This window comes from Triticum aestivum, chromosome 6B, assembly GCF_018294505.1.
Source record: "Triticum aestivum cultivar Chinese Spring chromosome 6B, IWGSC CS RefSeq v2.1, whole genome shotgun sequence".
NCBI lineage: Eukaryota > Viridiplantae > Streptophyta > Magnoliopsida > Poales > Poaceae > Triticum > Triticum aestivum.
Window position 1 is genome coordinate 514,902,671 of NC_057810.1, and position 17,139 is coordinate 514,919,809.

The following is a 17,139-nucleotide window of genomic DNA, read 5'->3' on the forward strand; positions in this document are numbered from 1 at the left end:
GGCGCGCCCAGAGATCGATCATGGGCTGGACCCCCCAGGTACCCCTCGCAAAGGGTGACGAAGCCCGACAGCTGGATGATGGCGTCGGTGCCAAGATGGTGGGGCTGGAGCCCGAAGAACTCGAGGAACGTGCGGAAGAAGGCACTCGCCGGCAGCCCAAACCTGCGCTCGAAGTGCGGAAGGAAGACCACGCGCTCCGTGCCCTGGGGCTGCGGCCTCTACTCGCCCTGTGGCAGGCGCACGGTGACCTCCGCTTCCCGCGGCAAGCGCCGGGAGGAGCAAAGATAGGCGATGTCCTCGACGGTGACGGTCGAGCACATCCATGAGCTCGATGTCAGCGCCATCGATGGAGATGAGAGAAAGGAAGAAGATGGACGATGATGGAGCTCTGCTCGAAGCAGCGAGCATCCCAGCGCGGCGGTCGCAAGAAGCAAAGGAAAGGATGGAGAGGCAGGGGAGCACGAGCGAGAATGATGTCCGTCGCCCCCCTCGCCCCAATATATAAGCCTCGGTTTGAACGTGCGGGAGTGGGATTGAGGGACTCCTGGACTAGGGGGTGTCCGGACAGCCGGACTATCATCGTCCGCCGGACTCCAAGACTACGAAGATACAAGATTGAAGACTCTGTCCCGTGTCCGGATGGGACTTTCCTTGGCGTGGAAGGCAAGCTTGGCGATACGGATATGTAGATCTCCTACCATTGTAACCGACTCTGTGTAACCCTAGCCCTCTCCGGTGTCTATATAAACCGGAGGGCTTTAGTCCGTAGGACACAACATACATTACAACAATCATACCATAGGCTACCTTCTAGGGTTTAGCCTCCTTGATCTCGTGGTAGATCCACTCTTGTACTACCCATATCATCAATATTAATCAAGCAGGACGTAGGGTTTTACCTCCATCAAGAGGGCCCGAACCTGGGTAAAACATCGTGTCCCTTGTCTCCTGTTACCATCCGCCTAGACGCACAGTTCGGGACCCCCTACCCGAGATCCGCCGGTTTTGACACCGACATTAGTGCTTTCATTGAGAGTTCCTCTGTGTCGTCACCGATAGGCTCGATGGCTTCTTCAATCAACAACGCTGTCTAGGGTGAGACTTTTCTCCCCGGACAGATCTTCGTATTCGGCGGCTTCGCACTGCGGGCTAATTCCCTTGGCCATCTGGAGCAGATCGAAAGCTACGCCCCTGGCCGTCAGGTCAGGTTTGGGAGCCTAAACTTCACGGCCGATATCCGCGGGGACTTGATCTTCGACGGGCTCGAGCCACAGCCAAGCATGCCGCACTGTCACGATGGGCATGATCTAGCTCTGCGGCCGAACAGTGCCTTGGTGGCCGCACAAGAATCCGCTCCGGCCCTTAGTCCGGAGCCGATCGCCCAGATCGAGGACCGGTGGTTGGACACCGCCTCGGGGGCTGCAACTTCCACGGCGATGGAGCCGAACACTAACCTTGTCCCTTGCGAAGCTCGTGACTCCGAGGTGCCGGACTCCCTGCCGGACTCCGAACCTCCCACGCCCCTGCCAATCGAATCTGATTGGGCGCCGGTTATGGAATTCACCGCCGCGGACATCTTCCTACACTCGCCCTTTGGCGACATCCTAAATTCGCTAAAACATCTCTCGCTATCCGGAGAGACCTGGCCGGACTATGGCCATGACGGTTGGGATATGGACAATGAAGAAATTCAAAGCCCACCCGCCACCCACTTTGTAGCCACTGTCGACGATCTAACCGACATGCTAGACTATGACTCCGAAGACATCGACGGTATGGACGACGATGCCGGAGATGAACAAGAACCAGCGCCTACAGGGCACTGGAAGACCACCTCGTCATACGACGTATACATGGTGGATACCCCAAAAGGAAGCAATAACGAGGACCAACGGGGCGCGACAGAAGATAATCCCGCCGACAAACAACCAAAACGGCGACGTAGACGCCGCCCTAAGTCCCGCCTCGACAACAACAGCGCTCCTAATGACCCAGCAATACAGCAGGGCAAACCAGTGGACAACGAACACGCAGACAAGCAACCGTCCAAACAGGACGAGTCAGATAATCAGTCCAGGCCCGGCGAAAATAACAGTCCAGACGACCTCACGCCGGACACACCGCCGGAGAATAAAAACCTTCGGAAAAGACTCGTCGCCACCACAAGAAGTTTGAAGAAGGAAAAACGGAAGCTCAAAACAGCAGAAGATACACTCAGAATGAGGTGGAGCAAAGTGCTCAAAACCGCAGACAAATACGGCAATGGCCATCAATCAAAGAGCTACCCGAAGCGCAAGCTGCTGCCAGAATTTGAGGAGGAGGCCATAGAGCCCCCACAGTCAAAAAACAAAGAGGCCGCCTGGTTGGATAGACGGCCAGATGATAGGCCAAAATCTAAAAGCGGCGCCGCACATAAGCCGACCAATGACCCTGGAAAAACAGATGGCCCAGCCAGGTCCATTTACGGGCCAAAGAAGAGGGCCCCAGGAAGCAACGCAACACGCCAAGTGTCCGAAAACAGCGGTACACCCAAATACAGGGGCACCGCACACCCACTATGTTTCACCAACGAGGTGCTGGATCATGAATTCCCAGCAGGGTTTAAACCCATAAACATAAAGGCCTACGACGGAACAACAGACCCTAGAGTCTGGATAGAGGATTATATACTACACATACACATGGCTAGAGGAGATGATCTCCACGCCATAAAATACTTACCCCTCAAGCTCAAAGGGCCAGCCCGTCATTGGCTCAAAAGCCTCCCAGAAAATACTGTTGGAAGTTGGGAAGAGCTCGAGGACGCGTTTAGAGCAAACTTTCAAGGAACTTATGTCCGCCCTCCGGATGTAGATGATCTAAGTCATATAACTCAACAGCCCGGAGAGTCAGCGCACAAATTCTAGAACAGGTTCCTCACCAAAAAGAACCAAATAGTCGACTGTCCGGACGCCGAAGCCTTAGCAGCTTTTAAACATAACGTCCAAGACGAATGGCTCGCCAGACACCTCGGCCAAGAGAAGCCGAGGACAATGTCCGCGCTAACAAGCCTCATGACCCGCTTTTGTGCGGGAGAGGATAGCTGGCTAGCAAGATGCAGCACCAGCGACCCAAGTACATCCGAGATCAGAGATGGAAACGTAAAATCACGGCGCAGAAAAGACCAGCGCCGGAATAAAGAGAAAAGCCCAAAGAACATGGCGGTCAACGCCGGATTCAAAAGCTCGCGGCCAAACAACAAAACACCGCCTCTTAAGGATAACAGCGATGAGCTATCCAACTTAAACAAAATTTTGGGTCGGATATGTCAAATCCACAGTACCCCCGGAAGGCCTGCAAACCACACCCACTGAGATTGTTGGGTTTTCAAACAGTCCGGCCGATTAAACGCCGAACACAAGGGGCTCGACGCATCAAGCAAAGATGATGATAAACCCCACCAGCAGAGCACCGGAAAACAAAAGACTTTCCCACAAGAGGTCAAAGCAGTAAATTCACTTCATGTGATAATACGGAAAAACAATGCGGCACCCATTAAAATGGGTCTCGCACGGTCCAACCCAGCGGAACATAGAGATTGGACATCAAAACCAATCACTTTCGACCACCTGGATTATTCCAGAAGCGTTCGAAATGCAGGATGGACTGCCCTGATATTGGACCCTATAATCGACGGACTGCAATTTCCACAAGTCCTGATGGACGGAGGCAGCGACTTAAACCTGCTGTATCCAAACACAATCCGCAAGTTGGGGATAGACCTTACTAAAATTCGACACAGCCGCACTTCCTTTAAAGGAGTGACGCCAGGCCCTTACGCCAAGTGCACAGGCTCCTTATTACTAGAAGTTGTGTTCGGGTCACCGAACAACTTTCGACGCGAAAAACTAATCTTTCACGTCGTCCCATTTAAAAGTAGCTATCAAGCACTCTTGGGACGAGAAGCTTTTGTCCGCTTCAACGCCATACCACATTACGCATCTCTTACACTTAAGATGCCCGGTCCACGTGGCATCATTTCAGTGCGAGGGTCACTCAAAGACCCTGGACACGGCTAGACGATTCCGGCATAAATAAGCTAGGGGCTCCCTAGCCGCACACCCCTTCACAAGGGGCTGCGTGCACAAGCAACAGCGAGCTCATATAGACTCCGCTTTACTTATTTATTTATATCTTTTCCTTCGTATATATTTTTTGCACGATTTCCTTCCAAACTAAGTTCCTCTCTTTTTACAGATGAACAACGTGCACACCCGTCCAGGATAACGGCACAACAGAGACACAGGCGCAGACGTGCAGTAGGGACCCGTCGCAAGGATTCTTTTCAGATTAAGACCCTGCATAAACCTTTTTTACTGTCTCTTGTTGTTATAATCCCCTGGTTTCTCATTATAACCAAAGTGGAGCCTGATGTTTTGGCATCGGCCGCGTCAGAGGACCTTGCCCGTACCTGGACACTAGGGGCTTAGGCATTGTTCTGCCCATTATTATAAAGACCGAACACCTTAGGGAGTGTTCGGCGTCTCGAGTTAGGCCTTATATGCATCAGCTCCGAATCATGTCTTTGGTCAAATGTTGGGTTTGCCCGGCTCCTGTGTTTTGCTGCCTTACGTTCCGTATCATCGGCTAACGCGGCACCAGGAGAACTACTGCATTGTGCCCCAGTTCGGCTGGGCGAGCACCTCAGTAGAGAAAGCCGAAAACTGACTGTCATGATACAGCGAGAGACTGGTCAACCACTCGATCGACTACCGGAATGTTTAGAATTCCCCGCTTTGACGAAGGACCGTTTCCCGGTCAGGCACACACGCGCCCCGAATCCGGAGAAGCGCGGTGCCCCCAGGGGCTATATCGTAGCCCCACCCTCGAACTCCAATGGCTAAGTGAAAGTGATAAAGCATCATAGTCCGGATTGCCTCGTTTGCTATGCTACCACCTCCTTAACAGGACCGAGACGTCGGATTAAGTGTGAAAACGCGCTATTTTTTGCGAACACCCCCGCACCTTGTGCGTGGGGGCTGAAGCCGAAGACTGCCATCTTTCAGGTTATACAAACGTATACATAAACGGCCGCATAGGAGATATTTCAATACTTGGAACGCACAAGTATAAAAAGCGGTTACATCATAATCATTGTTTTACAAGATAAAACGTTCATTTGAACGTGACATTTTTCAAGCATTGCGACTCTATTACACGAGCACCACGCATAACTTCCCCAAAATAGTGCTCGGCGGGTAACCGGCTTTCGTTCGAACCCTGGGTTGCAATAGCGGTGGCATCCATCTCTGTCCAATGTGTCTTCACACGGGCAAGGGCCATCCGCGCACCTTCTATGCAGGCCGACCGCTTCATCTCCTTGATATGCGGCACCGCTCCAAGAAATTGCTGCAATAAGCCAAAATAGCTCGTCGCCTTGGGCCTCTCTGGCCAGACATGAGCCACGATATCAGTCATGGCAAGTCCGGACAACCTGTTCAGCTCAGCCCATTCGGCCAACCGATCGGTCAGCGGAAGTGAACGATCCGGACTATGGAATTGAGACCAAAACAGCTCTTCCGTCTTGTGATCCTTCTGACTCCGGAAGTGCACAACGGCATCCGCCGCACTTGCCGCTAAGTCCATATATGGATCCTCCGGACCCCACAGCTGGCCAAGCTGGGCATAATTCGGATCCGTAAACCGGCGATGCAGCAGAAAAGGCTTGCCAGCCACAATGTCTCCGGCCTGGCGCAGCTCCTCCTTCATAGCCCGCATTGCAGAACGGGCATCTTTGGCCTCGGCGGTGGCCTTCCCCAGGTCTTCTCTCTCCGATAGGCGCTCCTTTTCAAGAGCCTCATTGCGGTCGGTAGCATCCTTCAATTTCATGGCCAATCCGGCCATCTCTTCCCTGCTTAGGCAGCGAGCAGCCCTTTCGGCTTTTAACTCCTCGGCCGCCCTCGAGGTAGCCGCATCACTCCTTCTGGCCTGCTCCTTGGCTTGAGCAAGCTCGGCCCGAAGGCTCTCCACAGCAGCAGCACCATCTGCATCACAGCATAAATATTGTAAGAGGCGGGCTTTGGCTCCCTTAGATAAGTAACTGCGGAGAATTCATTTACCTTGCGACTCATCAAGTCGCCGGTTGACAAGCGCGATGTCCGCATCCGGCACATCAAGTTGCCGCATTAACTCGACAACTCCACCAGTCCGGCTAGCCCCCGGACTATTCGCCACCTGCATAGGAAAGGCGACACTCAATACCTACGATTTTGATCCTCGGCACGCTGTCGTTTTCGACAACCTACCGAGTCTCAGGGGCTACTATCTATACAAGGCGCACTTCTATGTGCAAAACTGTCAAAAAGGTGTGTCGTTCTTACGTACCTCAAATCCCGCCAGCAAACTCCTGACGGCATTATGCAATCCGCTTTCGGCGGATGAAATCCTTCCAATCACCATGCTCATCAATGCACGGTGATCTTCTGAGATGGACGCCCTCTCAAGCAGATCCTTCAGCTCCCCCGGCCGAACACCAGTCGGCGCCGAACTCTCCGGCTCCACCGGGCTCGGGGATACCCTTCGTGACGATACTTCAGGCTCGTCTGCCCTGTCCGACGGCGCAGCAGACGGAGGCGTCTCGCTCTCCATCATCTCCGGACGAAGATCCCCTGAAGACGAACTCATCTGAGAAGGCCGCAGATCCGAACTGTAAGGTAAAAATTTCGGTTATCCTCAGAAGCACAAATAGGGATATTTTCTTATTAATGAACTCCCCTTTCCCTACTCACGGCTCGCTGGAGGGCTGATCCTTTAGAGATGATTGTACGCCCGGGGTCTCCCCGGACGCAGGACCCTCCGGTGAAGATTTCTTCCCCCGCTTAGGGGCTTTGGCCTCCGGGTCTTCGGAGGCGGTCCTCTTCTCCCCCTGGAAGGAGGGATTCTCGATCCCCCCCTCTTCAAGCGCCCCCTTGGGCGAGGTGATAGCTCCTCTATTTTCCCCATCGCCTTCTTCTACGGGCGCGACCTCCAACATTCTGACCAGCACGGGCTCCGGTGCAGTCTCTGGGAGGGGGGCCGGACACCTTATCAGCTTTGCTCGCGCTACCCACTCCTGATGAAGGATAATGGGTTAGAAGGCGAATTATAGAAAAGCAAACAAACGGAACGTCCGAACACTGAGCTACTTACCTGAGTATCCGGGCGATTGCAGCTTAGGCCTGCGTCCTCGGTCAATTCCGGACATGTCACCTGCGGTCCGAAGAGCAATTTGTACATCTCCACGGGTGTCGTACCCATGAAGTGTTGGAGAATTCGTGGTCCCTCCGGATTGAACTCCCATAACCGGAGAGGACGGTGTTTGCAGGGCAGAAGACGCCTGATTAGCATGACCTGCATCACCACTACCAGATCGATCTCCCTCGCTTGGAGGTCTCGAATCCGGCCCTGCAATAAGGGCACGTCTTCGGACGGCCCCCAATTGAGCCCTTGGTTGACCCACGACATCAACCGTCGTGGAGGTCCCGGGCGGAATGAAGGCGGCTGCTTTTGCCTGCTGCCCTTCGGAGCGGTGATATAGAACCACTCCTGCTGCCACAAGCCGAGCTCCTCTTGGAAGGAGCCCTCGGGCCACGGGGCATCGGTCCTCCTGCTTATGGCCGCCCCGCCGCACTCTGCTTGATGCCCCCCGATCATCTTCGGCTCCACATTGAAGGCCTTCAGCCACAGGCCGAAGTGGGGGGTGACGCGGAGGAAGGCTTCGCAGACGATAATGAATGCGGAAATATGGAGGATGGACTCCGGAGCCAAGTCATGAAAATCCAGCCCGTAGTAGAACATGAGCCCTCTCACGAAGGGGTCCGTCGAGAAGCCTAAACCCCGGCGGAGGTGGGATACGAAGACGACGTACTCACCGGGCTCGGGAGTGGGTACGGCCTGCCCTTGAGCGGGCAACCTGTGCGAAATCTCGTAAGACAGGTACTTGGCCTCACGCAGCTTTAACACGTCCTCCACCGTGACGGAGGAGGGCATCCACCGGCCCTGAAGGTCGGAGCCGGACATTGTTGAAGGTCTGAAGCGCTCGAATCTGGGGCTCTGGGTGTTGGAACTTGGAGCAAGGAGAAGATTCGATGGAAGATTGAAGAAAAGAAATGAGCCTTGGTCCTCTTATAAAGAGGGAAAATACCAAGAGCCGTCTCCGTGACCGTTCAGGATCCACCTTCGATAAAGGAGGCGTGGCGACGGGCGCGGTTGGGTTACCCATGTCCGTATTGATGAGAATCCCGGAATAAGGGGGACACGATCTCTGCTTCGACAAGACGTGCCAAGGAAACCGCTTCGCTAAACATGCTGAGGTTGTATAATAAAAAACGATTCAACTAAAGTCTTGGTAGTGGTGTGACGTCGTGCCGCAAAATACGTCAGCAGATTGAACTTGTGTACATTTTATTCTCTCTATGGTGGAATGTGGAATTTATTTTGCAGAGCCGGACACTATCCTGGTGTTCATGATCTTCTCTGGATTATTCAAAGGAGGAACCCGCCTTGCAATGCCGAACATTATGCGCGCCAGACTTATCGTCATTGAAGCCTGGTTCAGGGGCTACTGAGGGAGTCCTGAACTAGGGGGTGTCCGGACAGCCGGACTATCATCGTCCGCCGGACTCCAAGACTACGAAGATACAAGATTGAAGACTCCGTCCCGTGTCCGGATGGGACTTTCCTTGGCGTGGAAGGCAAGCTTGGCGATACGGATATGTAGATCTCCTACCATTGTAACCGACTCTGTGTAACCCTAGCCCTCTCCGGTGTCTATATAAACCGGAGGGCTTTAGTCCATAGGACACAACATACATTACAACAATCATACCATAGGCTAGCTTCTAGGGTTTAGCCTCCTTGATCTCGTGGTAGATCCACTCTTGTACTACCCATATCATCAATATTAATCAAGCAGGACGTAGGGTTTTACCTCCATCAAGAGGGCCCGAACCTGGGTAAAACATCGTGTCCCTTGTCTCCTGTTACCATCCGCCTAGACGCACAGTTCGGGACCCCCTACCCGAGATCCGCCGGTTTTGACACCGACAGGGATCATTTGCGCCCACCTTTCCCACTATCCCGCAATTAATACACATGTACGCGCGCAATAACTGCACGGGGAAGAGCAACCGACCCCCGGATGCTGCAATAAATCCACGCGCGTGGGCCAAGGGCATGCGGCGGCGGGCCCCAGCACGTCGTCCAGTCTCGTCACGCGCGTGGCCTGTCAGGCCCCTCCGACTTCCAGGCACCACGTGGTGCCCGCGCGAAGCCCGAGGGATTGCCCCAAGATTCGATGGACTCCTCGGTTCCCGCCATCACCGGGATGCCATGATCCGGTTTCCAAAATCTGGCACACAGTGGGTGTTGCCGGACCCGACGCTCACAGAATTCGCCTTTTTAAGGGGGAAACTGCAAAGGCCCTCCCATCCGAAGACGGTGGACTTTCACAGCTTCGGGGACTACTGTCGGTGGGATGAACCCCGGGCAGGCAATGCAACCCGGGTCCTTTTCGAAAACAACGGGGCCGGCGTCACCCCTCAGGCCGGCACGCGCTTGGCCGAGTCGCTCGACCCGGCCAGGCCCCGCGACCCGGTCGAACCCCCGACCCGGCCAGGCACCTCGACTCGGCCTCGACAACCAGTACAAGACAGCCGAACCCGGCATGACCAAGACTTCCCCAACAAGCCAGCTCCACCCATGGCGTGTTTCTCAACCCAGCCACGGGTCAGCTCCCGTCCCATCCAGGCCGTACGATGGGACAAGCCTTCATCCACTGATGACCGAGGCAACAGTGCCCTGCCCATGCCTCTGGTCAGCTGGAGCGTGGCAACAGTGCCCCTCACCTGCCCGCTGACCAAGGCCGGCATGGCAGTAGTGCCCCCGTCGTCACCACTGGCGCCAGCAAGCGACGACCTGACGGAGCGCCACTGTACCCGACTCGACTCGGCCACTCCCTGACGACGATCGACAAGACGGCGCACAGTCCCCCTAGGTACGCGGGGCCCGCACCTAGGGGAACCCGGCAAACCACAGGCCCCCGGCGGGTCCCAGCCCGGGTCCCCATACGCTGACGACCCGGACCCACAGTCTTGTAACATTACCATTGTACCCCTGGGGGTTGGCCTATAACCCCCCCCAGGAGCCCTCGCATACACGGGCAAGTAAGCAAGGATAGAGAAGCAGTGAGCACACAGGAATTAGCCACCGATCAGTAGAACACACCCAGGGAGAAGGAGCAACCTAAGCCTTGGACAATCTTCCTTCTTCCTCCATACAGCTCTAGGAGCAACCTTGTATTATATCATATCACCCACACTCGGCATGACTAGGGGTGTTATCTCCCCAGAGAGCCCCGAACCTGGGTATTTCTTGCGTCCCGCGCTCGCTCATGCCAACCCCACCTCTGGAGCCCACCAGTGCCCTCGAGCCTCCTCCTCTCTTTAGCCATCCCATGGCATCTGCCGTGCGCCCACCACAACAGCCTTTGTATGCCGATGAAGAAGAATAAATCCCATCCTTAGTGAACTTCCAAATAATCGAGTCTTCCACATCTTCCTCAAGTGCCACCGTTGATAATTTTTACCAAAGGTCGACAAACTACTCGATATGCGCGAGCGACAGACTGTTGGTGCCATCAATATTAGTGATCCACAGGTTGTTGGTCATGGCTTGCTGGACCGATGAGTTCTTCTTGCGAGAAAGGGCAAAGAGGTCCAGCGCGATGTCACGGGGCTGCAAGCCATTGAGCCACGACGAGTTCCAGAATTGCATCGTTCGTCCGTTGCCAACAAGGACCATAGTGGCAGCTGCAAAGAAGTGGTGATCATCCTCCATGCACGGCGTCCCCATGCCAATCCAGGGCTTGCTCTTGTCAGTCCACTCAAACCATAGCCATCGGAGCCGTAGAGCCTTGGCGAACTTATCCAGGTTAAGCACTCCGAGCTCACCCTTGTCCTTGGGCTTACAAACGAGCTCCCAGTTAACCTTGCATTTTCCTCCAGACACCTTGTCTGAGCCCGCCCAAAGATATGCACGGCGAATACTATCGATTTTCTTGAGGACCTCCACCGAGATGTCAAGAGGCGTGAGATGATAGATAGCAATGGCAGTTAGGACGACCTTAACAAGAACCACACGGCTAGCGGAGGCCACATGTCTTCCTGCCAGGGAGGGAGCTTGCCCGCAATTTTATCTTCAAGGTACTGGAAGTGGATTCGCTTGAGGCATTTGACGGATAACAGGAGTCCAAGGTAGCGCATCGAAAACGAGGTGTGCACCACCGGAAAATCATGAAGAACATCGTCAAGGTTGATGTTGTCACATCCGATGGGAGCAACCAGACTTTTGGCACAATTAGTGACAAGGCCAGACACCTCTTCAAAAGTGGCCAGGGTAGCAGCAAGGAATTGGACGTCTTCCTTAATGGGCTTCACAAATATGGCGGCATCGTCGGCATAGAGCGAGGCCCGAATGGGTGAAGATCTACCACACAGTGGGTGTAGGTGCCCTTGGGTCATGGCCTTGCAGAGGAGGAGGTGGAGCGGATCGATAGCCAGGACGAAGAGAAGAGGGGAAATCGGGTCCCCCTGGCGAAGGCCACATCCATGCTTCAACGGATCACCCAAAACTCCATTGATCAACACCCTTGAAGTGGCGGTAGAGAGCAAAGCTGAAACCTAGTCATGAAATCTGTCCAGAAAGCGGAGGTGTTTCAGCAGATCCATAAGGAAGTCCCACCGTACAGAGTCAAACACCTTTTTGATGTCAAGTTTGAATAAGAGCGTCGGGGAGCGGTGAAGGAAATATGCCCTAGAGGCAATAATAAAGTTATTATTTATTTCCTCATATCATGATAAATGTTTATTATTCATGCTAGAATTGTATTAACCGGAAACATGATACATGTGTGAATACATAGACAAACATAACGTCACTAGTATGCCTCTACTTGACTAGCTCATTAATCAAAGATGGTTATGTTTCCTAACCATAGACATGTGTTGTCATTTGATTAACGGGATCACATCATTAGGAGAATGATGTGATTGACATGACCCATTCCGTTAGCCTAGCACTTGATCGTTTAGTATGTTGCTATTGCTTTCTTCATGACTTATACATGTTCCTGTAACTATGAGATTATGCAACTCCCGTTTACCGAAGGAACACTTTGTGTGCTACCAAACATCACAACGTAACTGGGTGATTATAAAGGAGCTCTACAGGTGTCTCCGAAGGTACATGTTGGGTTGGCGTATTTCGAGATTAGGTTTTGTCACTCCGATTGTCGGAGAGGTATCTCTGGGCCCTCTCGGTAATGCACGTCACTATAAGCCTTGCAAGCAATGTAGCTAATGAGTTAGTTACGGAATGATGCATTACGTAACGAGTAAATAGACTTGCCGGTAACGAGATTAAACTAGGTATTGGATACCGACGATCGAATCTCGGGTAAGTAACATACCGACGACAAAGGGAACAACGTATGTTGTTATGCGGTTTGACCCATAAAGATCTTCGTAGAATATGTCGGAGCCAATATGAGCATCCAGGTTCCGCTATTGGTTATTGACCGAGAATAGTTCTAGGTCATGTCTACATAGTTCTCGAACCCGTAGGGTCCGCACGCTTAAGGTTTCGATGACAGTTATATTATGAGTTTATGAGTTTTGATGTACCGAAGGAGTTCGGAGTCCCGGATGAGATCAGGGACATGACGAGGAGTCTCGAAATGGTCGAGACGTAAAGATCGATATATTGGACGACTATATTCGGAGTTCGGAAAGGTTCCGAGTGATTCGGGTATTTTTCGGAGTACCGGAGAGTTACGGGAATTCGCCGGGGAGTATATGGGCCTTATTGGGCCATACGGGAATAGAGGAGAGAGGCCAAAAGGAAGGAGGCCTGCGCCCCCCCTCTGGTCCGAATTGGACAAGGGGCGCATCCCCCCTTTCCTTCTTCCTCTCCCCCTCTTTCCCCTTCTCCTACTCCAACAAGGAAGGAGGGAGTCCTACTCCCGGTGGGAGTAGGACTCCCCTTGGCGCGCCCCCTCCTAGGCCGGCCGCCCCCTCCCCCTTGCTCCTTTATATACGAGGGCAGGGGGCACCTCTAGGCATAATAACACAAGTTGATCTTCGTGATCGTTCCTTAGCCGTGTACGGTGCCCCCCTCCACCATATTCCACCTCGGTCATATCGTTGCGGTGCTTAGGCGAAGCCCTGCGTCGGTAGAACATCATCATCGTCACCACGCCGTCGTGCTAACGGAACTCATCCCCGACACTTTGCTGGACCGGAGTCCGGGGATCGTCATCGAGCTGAATGTGTGCTGAACTCGGAGGTGCCGTACGTTCGGTACTTGGATCGGTCGGATCGTGAAGACGTACGACTACACCAACCGCGTTGTCATAACGCTTCCGCTTACGGTCTACGAGGGTACGTGGACAACACTCTCCCCTCTCGTTGCTATGCATCACCATGATCTTGCGTGTGCGTAGGAAAATTTTGAAATTACTACGTTCCCCAAAAGTGGCATCCGAGCCTAGGTTTTATGCATTGATGTTATATGCACGAGTAGAACACAAGTGAGTTGTGGGCGATACAAGTCATACTGCTTACCAGCATGTCGTACTTTGGTTCAGCGGTATTGTTGGATGGAGCGGCCCAGACCGACATTACGCGTACGCTTACGCGAGACTGGTTTTACCGTCGTGCTGTGCACACAGGTGACTAGCGGGTGTCTGTTTCTCCAACTTTAGTTGAATCGAGTGTGGCTACGCCCGGTCCTTGCGAAGGTTAAAACAGCATTAACTTGACGAACTATTGTTGTGGTTTTGATGTGTAGGTAAGAACGGTTCTTGCTAAACCCGTAGCAGCCACGTAAAATTTGCAACAACAAAGTAGAGGACGTCTAACTTGTTTTTGCAGGGCATGTTGTGATGTGATATGGTCAAGATGTTATGCTATATTTTATTGTATGAGATGATCATGTTTTGTAACCGAAGTTATCGGCAACTGGCAGGAGCCATATGGTTGTCGCTTTATTGTATGAAATGCAAACGCCCTGTAATTGCTTTACTTTATCACTAAGCGGTAGCGATAGTCATAGAAGCAATAGATGGCGTAATGACAACGATGCTATGATGGAGATCAAGGCGTCGCGCCGGTGATGATGGTGATCACGATGGTGCTTCGAAGATGGAGATCACAAGCACAAGATGATGATGGCCATATCATATCACTTATATTGATTGCATGTGATGTTTATCCTTTATGCATCTTATCTTGCTTTGATTGACGGTAGCATTTTAAGATGATCTCTCACTAAAATTATCAAGAAGTGTTCTCCCTGAGTATGCACCGTTGCGAAAGTTGTTCGTGCTGAGACACCACGTGATGATCGGGTGTGATAGGCTCTACGTTCAAATACAACGGGTGCAAAACAGTTGCACACGCGGAATACTCAGGTTAAACTTGACGAGCCTAGCATATAACAGATATGGCCTCGGAACACGGAGACCGAAAGGTCGAACGTGAATCATATAGTAGATATGATCAACATAGTGATGTTCACCATTGAAACTACTCCATCTCACGTGACGATCGGACATGGTTTAGTTGATTTGGATCACGTGATCACTTAGATGACTAGAGAGATGTCTGTCTAAGTGGGAGTTCTTAAGTAATATGATTAATTGAACTTAAATTTATCATGAACTTAGTACTTGATAGTATTTTGCTTATCTATGTTTGTTGTAGATAGATGGCTCGTGTTGTTGTTCCGTTGAATTTTAATGCGTTCCTTGAGAAAGCAAAGTTGAAAGATGATGGTAGCAATTACACGAACTGGGTCCGTAACCTGAGGATTATCCTCATTGCTGCACAGAAGAATTACGTCCTGGAAGAACCGTTGGGTGCCAGGCCTACTGCTGATGCAACTGACGACGTTAAGAACGTCTGGCAGAGCAAAGCTGATGACTACTCGATAGTTCAGTGTGCCATGCTTTACGACTTAGAACCGGGTCTTCAACGACGTTTTGAACGTCATGGAGCATATGAGATGTTCCAGGAGTTGAAGTTAATATTTCAAGCAAATGCCCGGATTGAGAGATATGAAGTCTCCAATAAGTTTTATAGCTGCAAGATGGAGGAGAATAGTTCTGTCAGTGAAGACATACTCAAAATGTCTGGGTATAATAATCACTTGATTCAACTGGGAGTTAATCTTCCTGATGATAGTGTCATTGACAGAATTCTTCAATCACTGCCACCAAGCTACAAGAGCTTCGTGATGAACTATAATATGCAAGGGATGGACAAGACTATTCCCGAGCTCTTCGCAATGCTAAAAGCTGCGGAGGTAGAAATCAAGAAGGAGCATCAAGTGTTGATGGTTAACAAGACCACCAGTTTCAAGAAAAAGGGCAAAGGGAAGAAGAAGGGGAACTTCAAGAAGAACAGCAAACAAGTTGCTGCTCAAGAGAAGAAACCCAAGTCTGGTCCTAAGCCTGAGACTAAGTGCTTCTACTGCAAGCAGACTGGACACTGGAAGCGGAACTGCCCCAAGTATTTGGCGGATAAGAAGGATGGCAAAATGAACAAAGGTATATGTGATACACATGTTATTGATGTGTACCTTACTAATGCTCGCAGTAGTACCTGGGTATTTGATACTGGTTCTGTTGCTAATATTTGCAACTCGAAACAGGGACTACGGATTAAGCGAAGATTGGCTAAGGACAAGGTGACGATGCGCGTGGGAAATGGTTCCAAAGTCGATGTGATCGCGGTCGGCACGCTACCTCTACATCTACCATCGGGATTAGTTTTAGACCTAAATAATTGTTATTTGGTGCCAGCGTTGAGCATGAACATTATATCTGGATCTTGTTTGATGCGAGACGGTTATTCATTTAAATCAGAGAATAATGGTTGTTCTATTTATATGAGTAATATCTTTTATGGTCATGCACCCTTGAAGAGTGGTCTATTTTTATTGAATCTCGATAGTAGTGATACACATATTCATAGTGTTGAAACCAAAAGATGCAGAGTTGATAATGATAGTGCAACTTATTTGTGGCGCTGCCGTTTAGGTCATATCGGTATAAAGCGCATGAAGAAACTCCATACTGATGGACTTTTGGAATCACTTGATTATGAATCACTTGGTACTTGCGAACCGTGCCTCATGGGCAAGATGACTAAAACGCCGTTCTCCGGAACTATGGAGCGAGCAACTGATTTGTTGGAAATCATACATACTGATGTTTGTGGTCCAATGCATATTGAGGCTCGCGGCGGGTATCGTTATTTTCTCACCTTCACAGATGATTTGAGCAGATATGGGTATATCTACTTAATGAAACACAAGTCTGAAACATTTGAAAAGTTTAAAGAATTTCAGAGTGAAGTGGAAAATCATCGTAACAAGAAAATAAAATTTCTATGATCTGATCGTGGAGGAGAATATTTGAGTTACGAGTTTGGTTTACATTTGAAACAATGCGGAATAGTTTCGCAACTCACGCCACCCGGAACACCACAACGAAATGGTGTGTCCGAACGTCGTAATCATACTTTACTAGATATGGTGCGATCTATGATGTCTCTTACTGATTTACCGCTATCGTTTTGGGGTTATGCTTTAGAGACGGCCGCATTCACGTTAAATAGGGCACCATAAAAATCCGTTGAGATGACGCCTCATGAACTGTGGTTTGGCAAGAAACCAAAGTTGTCGTTTCTTAAAGTTTGGGGCTGCGATGCTTATGTGAAAAACTTCAACCAGATAAGCTCGAACCCAAATTGGAGAAATGTGTCTTCATAGGATACCCAAAAGAGACTGTTGGGTACACCTTCTATCACAAATCTAAGGGCAAGATTTTCGTTGCTAAATTCGGATCATTTCTAGAGAAGGAGTTTCTCTCGAAAGAAGTGAGTGGGAGGAAAGTAGAACTTGGTGAGGTAACTGTACCTGCTCCCTTATTGGAAAGTAGTCCATCACAAGAACCGGTTCCTGTGACAACTACACCAATTAGTGAGGAAGCTAATGATATTGATCATGAAACTTCAGATCAAGTTTCTATTGAACCTCATAGGTCTACCAGAGTAAGATCCG